A 19,024-nucleotide genomic window follows, 5' to 3' on the forward strand; every position below is an offset into this window, starting at 1 on the left:
AACTTATGACCACTGCTCACTGCGGGACTGTGGACACGCGACGTGGCAAGGAAAGTTTACGTGTGCAACAGAGACACGAGCGTGGTAAGGAAAGTTTATGAGCGGGGCAGAGACAAATGAAGAAACATTATAGCGACGTATCCACTGATGCAAGCGGCTTTGTCAAGGGAATGCTTGTTACAGTTCCGTGCGTGGGAACGGGCATCTGGGAATCGGAGGTGCTAGTTTGCTGTTTGCGTGTTATCGTCGTAAGCGACTATGGAAAGTGGTTGAATGACAGTGAAACCAGCAGCATGCGATAACACGTTTGATGTTCTCCATGGCTGGCGACTTGCCTGCTTTGAAAAGAGGGACTAGCTCCTATCTGTGCCAGATCTTCCGACAGGAATGATGCACGTACAAGTTTTTCACAGAATACTGCTCAGAAAACATTGTGAAATATGAGGCATACGCTAGACAACTCCTAAGTGGTCCCATTTGGACGCAAAAAGATCGTCAATAACTATGATTGCAGTCGGCTCAGAGTCCGATCCACGAACTCCGAAGAGCCAAAACGGGTCGTCTTGTCAGATAACACGTTTCTTGTTACGTCAGATCGTTGGTCGCCTCCGTCAAATGCTAGCAACTTGGGAACTTGGGTTTATCTACTAGTGGTGTTGTTGGGCCGTCACCCCATTCCGCTGGGCTCTTCGGCAGGTCATTGTGCTGTCTGTAAAATCTCGCAATGTTTCTGAATTTGTTTTATTTTTCCTGTTGTTATTTTGGTGTAGCTGTATTGCAGAATCAGCTGCTGTCACAAAATTCAATAAACTTTGCAACCACGGATTTCAATTCCACGTTGCCGCATCTTGTCGTAGCCTGAAATAGACAATTAAGATTCCGGTAAACATCTTAGAAAACTATTGTTAGGAGTGAAAGTTCCAAATCAGTACCAATAAACAAGGCCACACTCGTATTACGCAGCTACACACAGTGTTCAATCTACAGGGCCAGAAAAGCGAGGTAACATCTGTATTCAGGAATCGCCCTTCAAAGGCTTCACTGTTGTGAAAGGAATGGCCGATCCACCCGCAGGGCCTAGAATTGTATTACGCTAGTTCTATTGCGCACTCTATTCTACAGTTTACCCTTACATCCTCAGAGTGTGTTGTGTGGACGACGAGAGTCTACAACAGCCACCTTGCAAGGAGAGCATGTGTAGTTACATCTTGAAAATATAAATTTAATATGGCCCAGAATTTGTGTTACATGGAAAAACTAGCTGATAATACACAATCTGTAAAACTTCTCGCTTGTGTGACCATCAGCTTATGGATATACCTATTAGCAGCTCAGCTGGAGGCCTGTCGAATGCTAATAGCATGGAGAGTTGCTTCCTGTTTTTGGAAACCGACATCGCATTGATACGAACGCCGCTGTCGAAACTATTAGATAAAGCATTACCAACGTTAATGGAGTACGTAGGTCAATATGATACTACCTAAAAAAGAAATGAAGTGTTGTTTGACAGAGAAGAAGAACTGTAAAAATCCTAGTAATAGTTGTTGCGGGATATGAAATTTGAAACAAGCTGCTGTCTAATCCCTGACGTGAACGTCGTCGTCGTCGACGACGACAGGTAATGAAGTCGACATTATCTTATTTGGACACCAAAAAAAATTATACCATAAATACATTCGCAAGACATGGTTTAGATAAAGGTCTGAGAACGTAAATAAAACTTGTCGGGTGGGTATTTGGGCTCTGCTTCTCTGAAATACGAGTCAAGTTTCTTTACCACTTTGCTACCTCGTTTGGACCACTACAGAGAGAGTGCATAAAACTTTGAACACGATCAAGGATAGCACTGTATAATCGTCCCCACAAGTATACACTTCAGGTTCCAGAAAAAAATAATCTGATGAGACATCCATATTGAACATAGGAAGGAGAGAAGGACAAAAAGGTTACGTCAAAATATAACTGTAATGTGTGTGTTCCGTAGCAGGCCAGAGAAATGAGCTAAGGTTAATGTGGACAAATAATGCTTGTGCGTTAGAACGATTAGAGTGTCACTTCTCAAATACAACAGAATGTAATTTGCTTGGGATTTACCAACGTATGGAAGATTTCACATCAAGGTCCAGTATATTGAACGTGCAAAATGTATTTTATAGGAGATTAATCATCACATTTCCAGAGGTCGTATTAGACTATCAGAGATGGAACTAACTCCTCCGGTATCCGACAAACATATCACAGATTCTAACACACGATTCTATCTTTATGCTTCCTTATGGCAACAATAAAGAAGCGTTACGATTCTTAACAAATTTTGTTACGTGCAAAGATGATCTTTTCTTGTATTACACAAAGTGTTACTGCAAGTTTATGAGGAAATTTCGTTTATCCATACCATGTAGATTCATTGTAGAAAGTACATACACACGTACTGGTATATCTGGCTATTTACAGGCAAATCGACGGTTGCAGGAGACGCTGCACGAAAGCTACAAGTCATACAGATGAATTACTCATATCAGTGGATGGTGTACATTACAATTTTCGATCCGTAATATACGTCACGGCATAGTTCACTTGGGGGCAAACGTGTCAGAGTATATAGGCAATTTATCTGCTCCGTAAAATTATTAAAAGAACTACCACTTCAAATTGTTTCGTGCCTCGAGACAGGAAAGCCAATGAACACATTTTCAAAGCAGGCTGCTGTCGAGCTTTCCGGCACAATTAATGTCAGTGACATGAGTGACGTATTGGCCTTAGCCGTGTAACAAACGGTGCCCATATTAAGCACTAGAAATGTAGATCAAAAACTTGGAGAGGTACTCAATCCACTGATACATGTGATTTTCGTGCAGTCATCTTCTGAAACACCAAAGTACTTACAAATAACACAGTACAAACGTATTGGAACAAAAACTTGTTGTTAAACTTTAGAAATAATTAGTTGAGCGTATACATATACTCTTTAAAAAATATAAACCATTCCATGTTATTCTAAATACTAAACCTATCGAAAGTTTCAATACATTTATATATGAATGCCTATACGTGAATTATTTGTAATTAAATTTCTAAAATGTGATACAGAAAAACTGAATATGGTGCTAGGCTAACCAAAATCGGTTGTTTAATAAAGAACATGTACAGCATTACACGTTCTTTCTCGCATTAAAGATGCTAGTGACCGCCCATACAAAAATGTAATATTGTAGAATTTACTCAGTAACCAAACAGACAAGGACAGCCATTATCAACGTAATAAAAACGGGAATAAGGAGGGACGCATCTGATAGTTAAGTGCAAAAGACTACATGGTTTACTGTGTAGGTAATGTTACAGATAAAGCAATCTAATACGGAAAAAAAGCGGCGACTTCCTAACCGTCAGATTTTGAATAAGGAAGTTTCGAAGACTGTAAAGTCTTAGGTTAAGGATGTAAAATGAACGAAATAGAGAGATGCCAGTTGTCGATTTCTCCATCAATATTTTGTTCGTGATTCAATACTGTATTTGCATTTCGGATATTTATTGATCTGTATCTGTATGTATGTAGCATGAAATTGTAACTTCGACAATAAAGAGATGTGAGATTAAGTAACTGGAAGTGTAAAAAAATTGGTGTTACAACTGCCTATTGAAATTAAACTCGACATTCTTATCTCTAATTGTCAAGGCAATGGACGTATAACGAAGTAAGCAATTTATGATAAACCCTTATAAGTAACCGTCCAGTGGGCATGTACTGACATTCTGGAGAGCGAAATATGGGACTGTAAATGTGAAGGAGACGGAATGGTGTATGCGTCAGTTAAGGTCTGAAGATGGTGTACTGAAGCACGGAAACTGGTACCATTCGTGGCGGTAGCAGCACACCAGGCCTCTACATCCGTTACACCACACGGCGTATGATAGTTATTGGGTGTAAATATGTGGTGTCTGACAAAACACTGAAGCATCCAGATGGCGAGGAGGAAACGAAGTGAACATTAACCAGTGGAGAAAGTAAGTAATGTTATTTCACTGGTTACAAATTAGAGCAAAATTTATGAAAACTGCCAACGTGGCATTGCACCCTGTCTGGACTGGATGCATACAATAATAAGGAAGCTGGCACACAACAGATGTAACTTATCCTCGATATCTGGGATACTGACATTGGGAATAGGTTAATACCCGAGCCGGTTCCTCACTTGTCCATCGTGGATGGGTCTGGAGATGTTGCTGGTTAGGAGAGTACCTCAGCATCACCAGCCAGTTAACAGAGATATATACCGCGTGCAACATGATACTGACGCATGAGAAGTAACACAGGAGAACCCAGGACGTGTGTGACAGTTGTGACGACAGAGTTCCATCAGCCACTACCAGCCGTGATGTGACGTCATACCCGATAGCTCTGCATTCCCTGACGCCGGCAGTAACACCACTGTCACTCTCCCATGTCACTAATACATTCGCCGGCGGTGGTCATCCAGGGTAGTCCAGAACTGTGATTCAGCAATGTTCGGAACGCATTCATCAGTAGTCTATACTCTTTGGTTGCGGCGAAACTCCAAGCGCCGCCGTTAGTTTTGTGGTGTTAATGGTATGTAGGTTTACGAATTTTTATTCGTAGTATCCAGTTATGTTCTGAAGTTAACGGGAACCTACGTCCTAGTTCGGCTCCTGCTGGTTTCTATCCAACAATGGTTCAGGCTCAAAGGGCGCAGGTGAAACACAGGACGATATTAGACCTACGAAACATTGCTGTTGTAAATTGTCGTACCTGTGTTTGGAAACAAGCGAAGCTCCAAATAATCAAGGAAAGCACTGAAGCAGGAATATACTGAGCTCTTTCTAAAGCCCGAGGTAAGTTCAGCCTAAGCTTTTAACGAGCGCTGATGGGGTTCAGAAGGAACAGACTAAATTCAGTTGGTTGTGGCGTGTCTGTTTCTGTTATTAGTAGTTTATGTTGCAAATAAATTGAAGTAAATTTTAAACATTTTTATTTGCTGAGGTCCAGCAACCGTGCGCTAACTTAATTACAGGATGTATGTCAGTAAGTTCCTGTGAGTCAGTAAGTCTAGCGATTATACTCGACAACTGGAATAAATTATACCTGACTGCTTTTACGGACCCCTGACTCAGACCATATACTTTCTGAAGGTGTCACCTCGTACAGGCACCCCATTCATTCAATTGGGAAGTTACTTCGATTTAACTTAGATATGTTAGCGAAAATACATAATTAAAGTGCCTAGTAGGCATAAACAGCAGTCCAAAATTGCTCTAAATCCATTCTACGAAATTATTTTGAGCCCAAACGAACTGTAAATGGTTGCAACAACATACTAGACCTCGTGACAGCAAATGATCCGAAGCAAATATGAGCTGCAGACCCGAGTCATACATATGTCGTAAACTCGTAAACATACAGTGGGGCCCTCGTACACTTCACGAGCCACGGTCTCCTCTCTGTGGAATCGGAAACTGAGTGCAGCCTACTTATCACGCATTTCCGCTAACTCTCGTCCTAATACCAGCTTCGTGCCTAAGATACTGAAAAGTTCTATGAACTGCCGCCACCCCATAGACCGGTGGTGTCTCTACCAACAGGTAATAATATAGGATTCGTTACCTGTTTGTTAATACAACTTTTTATGTAATTTTATTTTTGTTCTTCATCTGTCATTGAGCATTTGTACCTACGTATATCATTTTATATGATTGGATTAATCATTTACCTGTTTGTGGAAGGTTCTATTCATGCTAGTACTTCTAGTATTTCGTATATAGCACAATCCACTTCAGGTTATCAGTTTGTTGGTTGCTGTTCATCAATTATTTCATGTACTAAAACTTCTTGACAGGTTAAAACTATATACCGGATCAACAATCGAGCTCGAGACCTTCGTTTAAGCGGGAAAATGCTTTACCGGCTGAGCTACCCAAGTACCACTAAAGACCTTTTCTCACAGCCTTACTTCCGCCAGTACCTCGCCTCCTACTCAGCAAACTTGTCTGCGAAAGGCAAAAATTCCGAGTAAGTGGTCGTACCTGTGTTGGGAAACAGTCGTATCAGCGCAAACTCCGCTGCAGAGTGAAAATTTGATTCGTATCTCATCTACTATTAGCAAGATGTCAGTCTGTTGGTACTGTTCATCGAATTTTCAGTATTATGTAACTTTTTGAGATCCGACACTGTTTATTGTTTCTATACGAAGGTATGTGTTTCACCAGACGCTCAACTTTTTTTACATTTTTAACTAGCATTTTATATTTCCTACGTATACTTGGAAGGACTTTTTTATCGTTTAATCCTTAATTGACGTCGCCTTCTCTGTTACTTAGGCATGAACGCAATTTTCGAAGATGGCAGAATAACCTGTTGAAAATGTAGAGTGATGATTCATTTTTTTTTGGTAGGTCGCACTCGCTGTCTCCTTTTGATCTGCTCTCGTGTAAATCCCGAACACTCGAACAGTACTTAAGAACAGGTCGCACCAGTACAAGCAGTATCCTTGACACATGCCAACACTTCCCTAGAATTCTCCAAATAAACGGAAGGCGACGGATAGACTTCTCTACTACCGATCTTCCAAGGTCGTTCCATTTCATAACGGTTTCTTGTCTGCCACCCAGAAGTTTAATCGACGTAACTGTGTAATGCAGCCTACCCCTAGCCCTGAATTCGAAACATTTTCCTACGCAACTTTTTTAACGTTCCACATTTAGAGCAAGTTTCTCCCTTACCTCCCCCAGTGACTGCAGCGCCTTGGTGTAATGCAACACTCCTCACTCCGGAGTGCGCGGGTTGCAACGTTATGTGTGGAAAGGAGATGCCTTCATTTCGGAACTGGCCCAAGTTTTGTCTTTTTGTCGGATTAAGTCTTGAAACATTCTAGCTTCCGTATATTTCAATATACTTAAAAATACATAAACACTGACCCTAGCAAAGATGTGGTATGCAATTTTGAATACGGTATATTTATATATTTTACACGTAGTCATGGTAGTCATGAGAATATGAAAAAAAGGTACAGTTCCAAAAACAATGTCATGGTGGAAGGACATGTGCCACGCTTCGTCGGAGCAAGAGCTCTTAAGCTGACTTGATGCTACGCGATGGAGTATACAATGGGAAGTTATAGTGCAACAATCATTGCTGTTGAAACGTCCCCTTAGAACAATTATACATAACTGTGCTTAAACTGACACACAATAGTTTTTAGCGCAACGCAATCTGACTTTCAATAATCCCTACAAGAGAATGGCCCTGACTAACGTTAACCTATATGTTTCACAAATCACTTACCTCACAAAAATCTTCGTTACTCGAACCACTGCAATACAGCGAGCGCCACTACTGCCAGCTAACTAAAAGATTCCAACTACAGAAGTCATTAACTACTGATAGGCACAGTTAGCAAATGAAAGATTTTAATAGAGAACAAACAATGTATTTACCTTTATAGTCATAATATATATATCAGTTCATGACATCAATTCTTACAAATTTCAAAACTCCGCCATCTCTCTCCCCACGTCCACCACTGCTGGCGGCTCACCTCCAACTGCGCAACGCTACGCGCTGTTAGCATCCAGCTGCCGCTGCCCAACACTACAATGGCGAGTATTACAACAATGCCAACCAGCCACAGACTGCACACGGCACAGCCAGTGACTTTCATACAGAGCGCTACGTGGCGGCGGCGTTACCAATAAAAAAAACCTAAACAGCCTACTTACACTGTTCCTGATAGTTTCGTTATCAGTTCCACAGTATCGGTTTATTCTCAATGTCTTGATTTGAATGAATTCTCCTTAACGTGTATATAAATCTCCTCCTATGCCTTGATGACCTTACTGAAGAAACAATATCTCAATGTAAGAGGAAAAATATATTACAAATGTCTATGCATTGTATGAACATTTTACTGTTCTCTATATTTCCATCTTAATACAGATCGTTGCGGGACCTCGGCTGTGCAGTACAGCGTTCACTTCGGCAGGTGAGAATCGAAGTGATTGCTGTGTCTAGTGATAATCTGTGGCTACCAGTCATTGAATGCTGGGCCCTACTTTGTCTGAACCAGGATGGGAATCTTCCTACACTTCGGTCTGCGGGCCTAAAGGTCGAGTAATATATCGCTGAAACTATTTGCTCAATAAAATAATAATTTGGAAACTTAGACTGCTGAAAGCTTTTTGATTTACTTTTCTTCTCCTGTTCTGATTCTGAGACATTAGGGAACCACTCCAGAATTCACAGCATAATTTCTGTGGAAACTGTGTAGAAACGAATTACATGTTGATTGTTGCGTCAAACAGGAGTAATCAAATCATATATTCTATAAGTGGCTGAATAAATTGGCTGATTAAATCTTTTGCCTCTAATGTTATTGCTCCATTATTTATACTACATGGAGTGTCTGTATATATCACGCGCTTCTTTCCAGGTCACTGGGTTTTCGTTTTCGAATGGTTGCATGTTGCATCCCATCCCTATTTAGCACTGGTCTTCTAATGTATACGTAACTTTTACACTCAAAAAATGTTTTTTTTTACTATCTAGTCTTCATTTGCTTAGTTTTTTTTCTTCTACTGCATCTCTGAACCCCTGGTTAAGTTTTTCTTAATGCCACAACAACCTCCTCCATTTTCTGATAAGCGCTTAGATGTATTTCAACCCTCAACTACAATTTTGAAAACTTTATTTAGTAATTTATCTGTGAACTTAATTCACATTCTTTGACAGTAACTGCACCTTCACTTGATTTCCGTTGGTGACAGATTTCAGATTGTTGAGCGCAGTATAGTGTGGTCATCAGCGCACTTTTTCTGAACGTGGTATCGTGGTAAAGTGCCTGAGTGATTGCGCTTGTTGAAACGAAAAGCAAAGGCCGTATTACTACAGACGTAGTCAGAGAAAATATCAGGTATTAACTCCAGTATTCATACTCTTGTCATACGAGACAGTATTAACCCAGATATGGCTGTTGGTCATCAGGAACGGTTTTTGCAGAAGAGCTTAAAATTTCTTAAGTTGTTTCTTTATTCTGTCTTAAACATATAGAATCAGTATACAGTTCATCGAACTGATCCATACTATTGCTTAAAACTACATTTAGTTTTCATTGTTAAGTCGGCATAACTGTGTGTATTTGAGAATACTTGGTTTGTGGAAAACTGATTACTTACCTGATCCTCTAGTTGATGAGTAATATAATTTCTCTATGCACATTGTGTTAGAAAAATGACTGTTCAAATATTTTCTCAGAAAGTCAGATTAATATAGTGAAGGAAATTACGGGTATTTGATTGCCTCATGTAACCTTAGTGAATGTTGCAGCACATTTTTCTTGAAGGAGACTGGCTTTATGCAGAGAAAGATCTGGTAAAATGTTTTCACCAATTTTTCTTCTGTTGTGACATGTACTTATGCTATATATTAATAACAGGAGCATAATATAACGTTATAAATCACTGAAACATATATAAAATGTTCATAATCATATTTAGAGTGTACGAATTTAGATTTATTGTTATATCAGATTGATAACCCAACTTTATGACACTGTTGTTTCATAAATACACATGTAAAAATTCTACTTGCGAAAATTTTTCTTTTTTCTTTTTTGCTTTGCAAAGTGCACTTTCTCAATAGGTTTTCTCTTCTTCCGTTGTAAGAAATAAAATTCAGCAAAAAGAAGTGAAATACTGTGAAAAATAAGAGGGGTAACTGAAAAAGAAACCCAGAGGGACTTTTGACTTCAGATCTAACAGTTGTGACAATATATTAGTGGCTTCATGGGTTACAGTGGCAACAAACTATATTATAAATACTACTCATCCAGTAATTCGATATTCACTTAGATAGAAAAGACGGATTTAACAACCAAGAGTCGTTTACCATTACAGCATGTTTAGCAAGTTTATGGGAGACATTGATAGAGCTAACCAAAACATTTCACTCTATAGAAAATCTACAGGGCTAAGAAATGGTCCTTCCCTATTACTACACATTTTGTCAGAGTAGCCAAACACAATACATGGCCGATCTACAGAGAGAGTAGCGGTAAAATGGACAAATAGCATTTCGTCGAAGAACTGGCATTGCATTTCTCGAATAAAACTGCCATGGTGCTATGCGAAGAGAAAGACCATGTAAAATCGTAAAAAAAATGGTTCTAGTTACGACAAGCTGCAACATTATTTCGTAGAGTGGCCCCTAGATCCAGTTTCGATCAAGAACAAATAACTGTAGTGCCAACAATGTCAGCAATCTACTACATATTGTATTAAATATAGCGGACCACTTCATCTCTTTTATTTCCACAAGAAATAGTAAGATAGTATTCATTGCTACTTAAATAGTGACATTGTGTTAAGTTCATGTACATGCAGCGGAAGATCTTCCAGAAGGATGAGTTATTTCTCAAAAATTATGCAAATAAATAATGTAAAAATATTATGTACATATAACTTTCATTCTAATTAAATGATAAATTTAAATTTTCATTAAAATGCAAACAAAAAATAATTCAGTTGTATCTGGGTTAATAAAACAATGGACTAGCTTGTTGGTCGTGGATTTAATACGAGGAGTCAGTACCCAAAAACACAACAAAACTACCAATCAGTTAAACTGGGAAGGCATCCTGACACCACACTAAATCTCAACAATTTACTTCCTATAGTTTATTCATCTCCCGAAGTTGATTGTAAGTCTTTCGACCAAAGGCTTCCTTCCCGTCGGTATGCAAACCACACTATCTTAAGACATCTGCACATTGAGTATAGCGCCAGAAACAGTGGACGACGGTGGATCTTCATGCTGAAACAGATAAAGATGTGTCACTGGACAGAGTTCGATTTGAAGCCGCGTCAGGACCACTTCGTCCGTTTCATGACATCGAGTGAAAGTGCACCATTAAGGAACAGTTGGTTTGACCGACTGCAGTTTGCTGTTGCCCACTTCCAACCACTGCTTTCTCCACTGAGCCAACATAGTCCTTGTTACCCATTTTCCAGGCAAGCTACATTCGCTGCTCTGTCAGATTGTCCATTGCCCTGGAATTATATGAGTCCAGGGTCCTAGTAGACTGCCATCTCTTTGTTCTGGCTGTGCAGGAGATGGTATAACTAAATAGAATTGAAATAAAATATTCTACTATATTACTTCCAAAATATTTTGTACGCCGCTCGGGATTAGCCGAGCGGTCTAGGGCGCTGCAGTCACGTACTGTCCGTCTGGTCCCGGTGGAGGTTCGAGTCCTCCCACGGGCATGGGTGGGTGTGTTTGTCCTTAGGATAGTTTAGGTTAAGTAGTGTGTGAGCTTAGGGACTGATGACCCTAGCAGTTAATTCCAATAGGATTTCACACACATTCGAACTTTTTTTTTATTTTGTACTTTGGCAGACTGTAGGTGCTTTACTCAGTTATATTAATTTTCTGTGTGAAACAGAAAACTGTGTTATATTAATAAGACCTCTGGATATCTTAAAACACGACGGAGCAAAAAATATTTCTTAAGTCTGAATACTAATGAATGTTTTCAGACTGTATTTTTATCCACTGAATTATGGAAGCTATTGTCCTACATTCCGAAGAAGCCCACTCCAAGCCGAAGTTGGACTAATCTCGGTTTGCTTCTTTAAAATCACGAAGTGAATAAGCACCGTGTCGCCGGTATAAAAGCTATCGGACTACTTTCATGTAATTTGGAAATGATGTAGATCTCGTTTTGCAGACAAAATTGACTCACTTACTATCTAGGAAGCCGACAAAAAATTCGTAACTCAGAAATTATTTGTAAATGACTTAGGATATCTAAATAATATAAGTGACTCTCAGCAACACTTGGCTTTGAAACTGTATTTTCGACTTTGACAAAATTACACGAATCAACAATGCAGCTTAAGAATAGCAGCCTCAGTAGGAATCGAAAGAGGAATGAATGTTTTTACATTATTTCGTCACATTTATACTTTAACAAAAGAAAAAATTTAAAAATGCTATGACGTATGCTACATCATGTTTCTGATTAATTTACAAAAAAAAGCGTGTGTGAAATCTTATGAGACTTAACTGGTAAGGTCATCAGTCCGTAAGCTTACACACTACTTAACCTAAATTATCCTAAGGACAAACACACACACCTATGCCAGAGGGAGAACTCGAACCTCCACCGGGACCAACCGCACAGTCAATGACTGCAGCGCCCTAGACCGCTCGGCTAATCCCACGTGGCGATTAATTTACAATTCTCTGCTCGTTTACGGTACTATCTCTGGCACTTTACCTCTTTATTAATCATAATTTCTAAGTCTTAAGAAAGGGAACGCGGATAAAAATACGTAAACAAATCTAGAAAAGAAGCGCCACATCGGAACTGTCCTATCAGGTTTGAGCATTTGCTGAACAGTCTGCAGAGCACTGACAGAGTGAGTGCAGGCAATGAAACTCCCCTCCACAAGGAGCCTCATGTGCTCCAGTGCCTTCTTGATCGCCAAAAACTCTGCACAGTACACAGGCTGATTTTAATGATGCAATACAGAATAACCGACAGTCCTTTTATCGATTGGTAAAAACCACCACGCGCTTATGATACTCAGAGAAAATTCTGTCAAAGCCCCTTTTTAAAATTAGAAGAGCTGTACTGATATTGTTGTAAACCGTCCAAGTTAAGAATGGTCTTGTCAACCATCCACGAGGGAATTTGCTCAATTCCTGTTTAATAAGTCGGATGTTGGCTACGTATGATTGCTTGAGATAGTCCTTCGCACGTAGAGAAAAAGACATAATCACCAAACTACAAGTAAACCTTCAGGTGAAGAAAGATGGAAGGGCTGCTAAGAGGATTGTTCAGCAACAATAGCGATAACAGGATGTATCGAAGTCAAAGTTTAATCTCCTTAATCTCTGCTGCCGGTGTACAATTTCATCAACTTCCTCTATACTAATATTTCGTGTCAGTTTATTCGCCTGTGTCAGTCTACTTCGGACACTTTTTCGGCATGAAATGTTTGAAACCTCCTGACAGATTAAACTGTGACCTGAAAAGGAGTTTCAAATCAGCGGACATTCAACTGAATAGTGGAAATTCATTGTGGAAGCAATCCACTATCATTTCTTCCCAATACGCTTTTCTCCAGAAGTGTTAATCTTGCAAGGTGCGCAGGAGAAAATCTGTGAAGATAGGATATGTAGTCGCGGAAGTGAACGCAGGTCGTAAGTGTTGTACGGATTGCTTTGCCGGTGAGGAACTTGCCCAGAAAACAATAAGCTTCCAGCTTCTAGACAACTGTAATCCGCGATTAAGTTTTACTTCATATGTTTGCCTTGCATGACTATAATATTTAATATTCTTTCCTATGTGGCGAAAATGCTTTCTCTTCTCACAACGTTGTTTCGTTAGCAGTTATGACGTTAATTAAGTCTTTATTTTCCTTTCTACTACTCTTCATTCATTACCCATGTTCTGTGCTTATTCATGTCATTTTACTCTACCTTGCATCCAGCCGGGAAGCGTACGTGTATCTCAGCACCGAGATCCATCTCTCTTGAACTGTTATTCCTGTTCGAGAATCTTCTTTCACTTTCTGTATTGAGTAGGGCACGTGAAAAGTAACTCTTTAAATAGGCCGTATTTTACATTGAAGTGCGAGTCTGGATTAATGTACAAAGAGTAGTCGTTTAGTTTTAGTTAACCACTCTAAAATTAAGGTACGTAATTAATCTTTTTATTCGCAAGTACATGCCTACATTTCTGGTGAACATTGAACTCTTCGCACCACAGAGCCGCAACACGCCACTAGAGTAGCCAAAACAAAATGGAATAATGTGCGGTAGCTCATATTCTGCATTTTCAGTTTTAAGGGGCGCAATGCTGTAACAATCGATGCTGAGTTTGCGGAAGTGTACGGCAATGGTGCACCACGGTATGGCACAAGGGTAGGTGAGACAGGTGCTTTCACTTTGTTCTAACAAGACGAATGAACAATGAATCACAAGAGAAATGAAGGCACTGATGCTCCAACACTGTATTTGGAAAAGTGGAATTAGTAATGAAAGAGTTTTCAACATAATGCACGATATTTCAAATATGATAAGGATTGTCATCACAGGTTTCAAAGTTTATTGACACACATTCAAAGGATCCGCCAAATACAGAAAGCATCTGAAATCTTGCAGCCATGTCAGTTCGATTTTGTTGACTCCTTTAGACACCTATAGGCATGACCCAGAGAATAAATCGTACAATACATAGATGAAAGATGTGCAGAAATAGGTTCAAATGGTTCAAATGGCTCTGAGCACTATAGGACTCAACTGCTGTGGTCATCAGTCCCCTTGAACTTAGAACTACTTAAATCTAACTAACCTAAGGACATCACACACACCCATGCCGGAGGCAGGATTCGAACCTGCGACCGTAGCAGCAGCGCGGCTCCGGACTGGATCACCTAGAACCGCAGAAATAAGGAAATATCCAACATCGTCGGGTTGAGTGATTTCAGGGCTGCCACGATATGAGGCTGATATATTATACTAGTGAGAGGCAAACCCTCACATGAGCATATTGTCGAGATCTCCTGACAAGGTTACGGAAGGCTGTCAAGAAGCAGCGAGTCCTACCTGTAGCATCAGTGGGTATTTCTTTCTAAGAACCTTGTATCTAGGTATCACCTGTTACGAAGTTATGGAGACTGCTGCTCAGGAACAGTACAACACCGAAAGGTAGCATTATAACATCTAAGCTGTGTACCCTACGAGGGCGGAGAAACTTTCTGAACCATCTGTTGGCTGAAGCTGGTATCCCTGTCTACGAAACTTGTGTCTCACGCAAGCGATGTGTCACCTACCTATGGTGGAATAAAATATAGTCGAAGAAAAATATGGCTTACCAAGTCCTATGGATGCCGTAAAACAGACGTCGTTTAGTTCCGTTGTCACTGAAATCACTTAGTTTTGTCGACACTGAAATCACAGCCAGAGAAATGTCGTCATCGTTGTTGCTGTTGTTGTTGCTGTTGTGGTCTTTAGTCCGAAGACTAGTTAGATGCTTTTCTTGATTGTACTTTATCCTATGGAAGCTCCTTCATAGCCGAATAACTAGTGCAACTTACATCCATCGGAATTTACACTGAAGTACCAAATAAACTGGTATAGACATGCGTATTCAAATACAGAGAAATGTAAGCGGGCAGAAGATGGCGCTGCGGTCGGCAATGCCTTTACAAGTCAACATGTGTCTGACGCAGTCAGATCGGCTACTGCTTTTACAATATCAGGTTATCAAGAGTTAAGTGAGTAATCCGGTAAAACATCAAATACCCGTCATCGCTGCGGCTGGAAAAAGATGTTGCAAGAACGCGGCCAACGTGACAGAAGTGCAAACTTTCCGCACATTGCTGCAAATGTCAATGCTGGACCTTCAACAAGTGTCAACGTGCGAACCATTCAACGAAACGTCATCGATATGGGCATTCGGAGCGGAAGGCCCATTCGTGTACGCTTGATGACTGCACGACACAAAGCTTTACGCCTCACCTAGGACAGTCAACACGGACATTAGCCTGTCGATGACTGGAAAGATGTTGCCTGGTCGGACGAGTCTCGTTTCAAATTGTATCCAAAGGATGGGCACTTACCGGTATGGAGAAAAACTCACGCATCCATGGACCCTGCATGTCAGCTGAGTCTATTCAAACTGGTGGAGACTCTGTAGTAGTGTGGGACGTCTGCAGATGGAGAGATATGGGACCTCAGATACGTCTAGATACGACTCTGATAGGTAAGCACCCTGTCTTATCATATGCATCCATTCATGTCTATTGTGCATTCCGACGGACTTGGGCAATTAAAGCAGGACAATGTGACACCGCACAAGTCCTGAATTGCTACAGAGTGGCTCGATGAACACTCTTCTGTGTTCAAAGGCTTCCCCTGGCCAACACACTCCCGAGACATGAAAATAATTGAGCGGATCTGCGATGCCTTACAACGTGCTGTCCAGAAACGATCTCAACCCCCTCGTAATCTTACGGATTTATGGACAGCCCTGCAGGATTCATGGTGTCAGTTCCCTCCAGCAGTACATCAGACATTAGTGGAGTCCACGAAACGTCGTGTTGCGGCACTTCTGCGTTCTCGCGGGGGCCCTACACTATACTAGACGTTCCAGTTTCTTTGGATCTGTATTGTACTTATTTAATACATTTCTTGGACTCCCTCTAGGATTTATACTACGCACACTTCCCTCCATTAGGTGATCCCTTCATGATTCAGAACGTGTCTTATCAACCGATCCCTTCTTTTATGCAAGCTGCGCCATCAATTTATTGACTCCACAGTTCTTTTCAGTATGTCCTTATTAGTTAGGCGACCTATCCATCTAATCTCTAGTATTCTTCTGTAGCACATCTTCAGCAATCTATTATAGCACCACATTTCAGAAGCCTCCATTATCTTCTTGTTCATACTGATCATGTTTCACGTCTGTACGCGTCCATACTCCAGACATATATCTTCTGAAAGACTTCCTAACTGTTAAATTCATATTCAGTGTTAACAAATCTGTCTTCTTCAGAAAGGCTTTTCTTGCCGGGTGCGGGTCCACATTTAATATCCTCTCATTTCGCCCAAGATGAGTTATTTTGTGCCCAAATACCGAAATTCATTTATTATTTTTAGTATCTGCTTCACTAATCTAATTCAGCGTATCACTGCTTTATTTTGACTATCTTGCATTATTTTTCTCTCGCTTTTATTGATATCCGTCTCAAATCCTCCTTTTGAGATACTGTCCATTCCGTTCCACGGCGCTCTCTAACGGAATTAGAGTGTCATTAGCAAACTGCAAAATTTTTATTTCTTCCCCCTGAACTTCAATTCCCACTCCTAACTTTTCTTTAGTTTCCTATACTGCTTTCTCAATGTACAGATTGAATAACATCGGGGATAGGCTACTACCCCGTCAAACTCCGTTTTCAACCACAACTTCCCTTTTCAAGCCCCTCGACTCTTATAAATGCCGTCTGGTGTCTGTCCAAGTTGTAAACAACCTTTCGCTCCCTGTATCTTACCCCTGCCACCTTAAGAATTTCATAGAGTATCTCCGTCTGATCAAAAGCTCTCTCTAGATCTACAAATGTCGGAGATTGTGAGTCGGTAAAATATGATTTAAGATGGTCACAGATGCCGGTCAAACACATCTCCCACAACGACTGAGGTACCCGGATCCTGCTATGCCACGCCTCCTGCGCACCGCGCGACACGTATGTCCCCAGGCGGCCTCGTGGGAGCGATCGCGAGGCGTGAGGCGTGTAATCCTCAGCCTATAACCTGCGATTAGTCGGGTCGCCGAGCACCGCCTTGTCCCCAGCACGATACGCTAATGCGGGAACAGCGCAGCCTCCCGTAGCCGATGTCAATTACGGCGATCCAGCGGACAAACATCACGTAATCAACCCGTTTCCCCCAGATCTGTCACTCAGATTACAGCCAGCACATGGCCCACGGCCTCCATCTGAGCGTGTCGATAACGTAATAAGCCGCAGATCTGACTCGCTGTTAACAAACAACTGTAGTTTCGTGTATCAACATTCAATCAAACACCCTTTAAGTGGAACGGGAGTATTGTAGCTGATCTAAGCTGTGGAATGGTGGCGCCGGGTTGCGAGACGTGTGCACAACTCAAAATAATTTATTTACAAATGCCGCCCACGAAGGACGTGCTACCTCTTACAAGTACATTACAACCACAAAGAAGCAGCTAAAATATCAACACAACATCACCAATTCAATCTCCAACAGTACCTCAAGAACAACGTATTAATCCCTTATGTGATTTTATTTTGTCAGATAAAATGCTCAATCGCAGTTTCAACAGTTGGCTCAAGAATATTGCGTTAATGCCTAAATGTGTCAAAATATTATCAGACTCTTAATGCTCTTGAAACGGTTATTAAATTTCAGCCAAAACTTACAGGAGTCATTACGAACTACAACATAAAATACCTAAAAAACAAATCGATTTTCTGGTGTACTGAGATACCACACAATAAGAGTTAGGGACAGTTGATATCAGAAGTACCGTGGACGTCCGCCCGTTGCAGGGACATCGTTGGGTGTAAACGCTGCCCACGAGAATCACGCCCCTTGAACTGCAACGTCACCAGGAAAAGAGACGCTCACTTAAGTAACGGTGCACAAACAGAGGTTGTGAGTTGCTTGTTGTAAGTCAGTCAGAGTCTTGCTAGGGACTTCCTGGACAACGTTAGTTGTATCTGTAAGTCATCAATTGAAATAGAAACAATGGCCGGTAGATAGTGGTTAGTCTTCAGTAGAAGCGGTGAGTAGGATTATCGTGTATGTACAACACTGACTGCCTAGAGATTTAACTGAGTACTGTTAGTTTGGAACCATTCTTCCAATAGTAAATAAAAACAAAAGATTAGTTTTCTCCGACTTTACTTCACAGAACATTATTTAGTCTGTGTTCACGGAACTGTAGCTAACGCAGGAGAGATAGGCGACACCTGCAATCTACAACTGTCACAACCAGCGTTAACAAAGTTGAGTAATATAGTTTACTGTTCACTGTTCTGTGTTACTTTCATTGTATGTCTGCCGTCCTAGAACCCACTCTTCCGTTCTACCAGGACACCTTTATCAGCCTTTTTCAGCGGCAGCGACATTTTCATCAAAGTGCACTCCCCCAATTCGCAACACGTTTCGCTGTATTCGTTATTAATCCCCAAAATGTGAAATTGGAATTAACGTTAACCACGCTATGAAACAGCGCAATCAACAGCTTACAAAATCCCCCAAGACAGTCATTGAACGAAACTTGTTCCCACTGATAAACGGCGACTGAACTGCAGTTACACAGATTTGTATGACAAATGGCTAACAGTCTACTAAACAGTTTGAGAAATTCCAGCCCGCTGATTCATGCAGACAGAATCAACTTGACAGCTGATCAGTGAATGAACCAGTATGGCTCCCTACGAGACACGATGGCTTACCGTTACG

The sequence above is a fragment of the Schistocerca gregaria genome, chromosome 4 (genome assembly GCF_023897955.1).
Source record: "Schistocerca gregaria isolate iqSchGreg1 chromosome 4, iqSchGreg1.2, whole genome shotgun sequence".
NCBI lineage: Eukaryota > Metazoa > Arthropoda > Insecta > Orthoptera > Acrididae > Schistocerca > Schistocerca gregaria.